The sequence below is a fragment of the Scomber japonicus genome, chromosome 6, assembly GCF_027409825.1.
Source record: "Scomber japonicus isolate fScoJap1 chromosome 6, fScoJap1.pri, whole genome shotgun sequence".
Classification (NCBI taxonomy): domain Eukaryota; kingdom Metazoa; phylum Chordata; class Actinopteri; order Scombriformes; family Scombridae; genus Scomber; species Scomber japonicus.
In genome coordinates, this window is record NC_070583.1 from 8,193,049 (window position 1) to 8,197,817 (window position 4,769).

Below are 4,769 nucleotides of genomic sequence, written 5' to 3' on the forward strand. Positions count from 1 at the left end.
AAACTTATTTTGAGATGGATTTTTTTAATGCTTTGAAACACAAATGCACACTGATGCATAACTACAAGTATGTATTTTCTTCCTTGAAAGTTTCAGAATCTGTGTGATTTGATCATTAAAAACAGATCTGAGACACAGATGATTGGGCTACATTTAGTATTTGCATTAAAATCAGTTCAGTTAAGCCTGAAACATCAAACAATTGCCAAAAATTTCAAATTCTTCGAATCTGTAACATTTTAAATGCTTTTCTCACCTCAGCTTTTTAAAAAAGGGGCAAAAATATCCACGCCTCCAAATTGTGGGTCACTGATTGACAACGTTCATCTCGGATGCCTCAAGTAAAAGGCCCCCTGGTGGTTTATCTGTGTACTACATACCTGATCATATACATCAAGTTTTGAAACTGATGATGTAGAGGTCTCTAAAACCTGTCTATCAAATATGATTCACTTGGCATTACAGGGTTAGAAGTAGCTAACTATGACAATGCCCAAACGTTTGAATCATTAAACTCCACACCTCCACGTTCTGTACGTAGCTGTTTGAAGTTTCAATCCAAAACCATCTTTCCTTCTCAAAACCCACACATTTGTTGAATTAAAAAAAAACACCATGAAACAAAATCTATTATTTGTGTGTCGGGGGAAGCATACTGAGCCAACAGGAAGCTTCAGGCACAGCTGATATCAGCACCACCACTGGGAGAAAGCTGCCAACTGTGTTGATCAAACATTGTGTGCTAAAGCCAGCCATCTGACCAGGGAGAGACAGGTTTTCATATGCCTCGAAAGGTAAATGTTCAAGAAGTTTTGATTGCACACCCACACTCATCTCACAATGGAATTTAAGGTTTTATGAGCTCTGCCTGCTAAATCTTTAACAACTTTTTAATCACTATTGAAAACTGATTTTTATAGACTTGCTTCTGTCTTAAATAATTTATGAAAAGAAGTGAGAAAAACACATTTTTATCACCACAAAATAGTAAAATTGGCTGAAAATATATCTTAAACACTGATGACTTGAGTCTGTACCTAACTCATACTTACAAGATGTCATCTGGTTAGGTACATATATGATGTTAGAATGATCAGAACATTTCACTTTCACTCAACCTTTAGGGCCTTTCTGAGGATATTGTTTTATTCTGTAGGGTGTGAATGAGCTCCTGTTCTTTAAGTCCCTGCTCTGTCTGTGAGGCTCAGTCCAGGGCACAAATCTCTCCTTTTGTGTACAGTGAGTCACTGTAGGTATCAAAGGATCACAGTCACACCTTAGAAACAAGTATTGTATATGTTTTAAGCATACATACCGATATAACTTCGATTCAGGAGACATCCTGTTTCTTGCTGCTCACTGGACATCTAAGTCATGTTGTCTCTTGTTGTAGATTGTCGCTTCGTGGCTCTAGATTTATTGATCAAATGAAGCATTTCATTAGACTGGTAGATGTGACAGGCACATATACATCTATATATGGTTGTGGCTCAGGAGGTAGAGCGGTTGTCCTCCAATCGAAAGCACTACAGTTCATTTACATACATGTCATTTTAGAGTACAAGCTAAGCACTTTTATCACAGTTTTAGTTACCTAAGTCCCATTCCAACCAGGGGGACAAAAGATGCCAAAACAATAACATATCATCACCTTTTACTCCAAAATCATTAGCAAAAGCTTGCTTATATACACATTTACACATAATTCGGGGTCATGTTCATGTCAGCCTGGCAAATATAAGTCAGGGTTGCCAGCTCTCATGCTTCTGATGTAGGACTCCTGCTTTTCAGGCTCTGTCTCACGATGTCATGCTGCCCAAACAAATCTCACGCCAACTCCTACAACTGAATGAAGAATATAGCCGCTTTGCACAAACGTCAGTCTCGGTGTTCTATTTGTTGCCACAACCTTTGTTTGCAGGATTCTTTGCTTTGAGTTCGTCGTCACTGTAACAGCAGGAGGAATGATGCATACATTTTATGCACGTAGCACTGTGTTGTCAACTTCATTAATTATTTAATTAGCATAAATTCTTCCAAACAAATGTCAGCATTTTCTGGCTTCCCCCTTGTTCTGAATAAATATCATGCAGCCATTAAGGTAACCAGCTTCTTTGCGATAACAAATGAGGTTCCCTCTGGCAGACAGCAAGCACTTTTTCTGCTGCTGCTGTAAGATATATATTTTTTGTTGTTACTATGATAAATCAAGCAAATATATCATTATTAGTTGCCTTTCTGAATTGCCACATGTGAGTAAAAGAACGATACATGCTTATACACAGGTTTAAACAGAAGGTATCATCATTTAGGAGTAGGACAGTTGGGGAAATGAGGAATGTTCTTACCTATAATCTGCCCATACTGGAGCATAACTTGCCAACAACTTTATTAGGTATAAAGTCCAAGGAAAAAATAATTTCCTTTTTCATAACACATTAATTGATAAATGGAAAGCTGAAGTTAATCAGAACTCTACTCCAGTTAATTGAAGTTGTAAATGGGGGTATATATTTATTCCAAACTGTTCCCAGTGTTAATTGTTGCATACATCTGACTTCAACCATTTGTACATTTTTCCATACAGGTGCAGCTCTGTAATAACAGCTACTTTAATATTTTCTCTTGTGTGCAGTTCAGAGAGTTTGGTAAATCCCAGTTGGAACACTTATAGAAGAAAAACTTAACAAAACAGAAAATATCAAGAAATGATCAAGGCAAACAACCATCAGAGCCAAAGTCAAATCATCCTCCAGAGTTCAGATGATTGAAAGGCGTGTGTTTCTTTTATCAGACCTCTTAAACTGCTACAACAGCAGATCTGTCACCTGCCTGAAGATGAGATAAATCAAGTATTCAAAATGTATTCAACTGTTCTTTGGACTTGATCCGCCAAGCCATTAAATCCTAGCTGAGTCATTCTGCTGTGTCTTAATTAATGAGGCCACTTTGGAGATTTATTCTTGAGACCAATTATAGCATCTATGACTCTATGGCAGAATCAATCAGTGCTGCTAATATGACATCAGAAGTGACTAAGCAACTCTCCTGAATGGCATTATGGCATCAATGAGGAGAAGTGGCTTTGACAGAGCGACAGAGTGCGAGGCCAGCAGCCAGAGAGATGACGACACTCAATAATTTCTATATAGTCAGCATAGGAGCTAACAGTGGAATTGTAGTCACAACTGTACCAAACTACACATTTAAATGAGTTATTGGAAGCATAAAAATATACGATACAATTTAAAAAGACACATTAATAAAACCCAATTATTATAGTAAAAATTGGAAACATTAAAACATACAATAAAAAAAGAACCCTATATAAGTATAGAAAAATATATAGAGAGAAAGAAAATAAAAAGCTAGACTTAAAATATGAGTGTCCAGCATAAAATAATGATTTACATTAAAATCATTAAAATTACATACAGTGCAAGTGTTTTAAAAGAGCTCAATCATAAGCACATGAAAAGAGGAGTTTTTAACCTGGATTTGAGATCTGAGTCTATCAGTACCTCAAGGTTTTCGGACCAAAGGCAGCATATATAGGCTGAACAGAAGTGAAGGGTCCAAGTACTGACCCCTGAGGAACTCCACATGTCATAGCCACTCGATCGGATTCATAACTTCCAATGGTCACAAAATAACTCCACTCCTCCAAGTAGGACCTGAACCATTCTAGGACTGTTCCATTGAGTCCTGCCCAAGTTTCCAACCTGGACCAGAGCCTTTTATTATATGATTTACCTTTCTCTGGTGCTGGAAGATGAGTTTAGTCTCAGTTTCCATTTTTCCAGTTTGGTACTAATTAGCAAATGTTTGCATGCTTAGACACTAAACTAAGAAAATGAACATGGAAAACATTATACCTGCTAAATATACCTGGTATCTGTAGAATTGTCACTGTAAGCATGCTGATGTTAGCATCTAGCTCAAAGCCCCATTGTGCCTTAGTACAGCCTCTCAGAGCTGCTAGCATGGCTGTAGGGTCTTAGTCATTATTAACTCTGTTTATCTTGATAAACTGAACAACTTCTGATACAATGATTTGATTAGCAAATGTCCTATCTGATGCAAAGGGATAAACCTACATACATACAGACACACAGACAGTCTGAAATGCCTTGTTTTATAGTCAGATTAGACGAGTCCATTTAAAGTGAGCTCATATCACACAGTTTCAGTGTGGATGAAATTCTGGAGTAAATGTTTACTTCATGCTCTTGATTTGAGGATGAAATGAGGCTAAATGAACTCTGTGGAAGGGAGATTACCAGTGTCCTGGTGTGAATTATGAGGAAGACAGTAAATGCTGTAGAGTGATGACTTTTCCTGACAGCCCTCCAAGCTGTTTGCTGTCTGACTAAACCAAGATATGTTTTAGAGGTATGCATAAAATAAATAAATAAAAACACGGGTTAAATTCAAACATTTTATAATTACAGCAGAGTTGACTGTCATTTCATTCCACATAACCTACATATTGCAAACACTCATTTTCCAAATGTAACCTTTGTTTGAACTACAGTAAGAATAACAAGCTTTGCTTTTAGCCCGATGACTCCACACAATTCAATGGGCTTTTGAAAGAGCTTCATAAGACCAGAAGGCTAATGAATTTTTCACAGACAAACTTAAAAAAACAAAAAGCACAATAAAGTGAGAACAGCAAAATTAATGCCTTTATACTGTGTGTATGTTGTGTGTTCCATGTGGTTCTTTACACCTGCCTGCTAGAAGGGACATTGTGTATGTATGGCTTA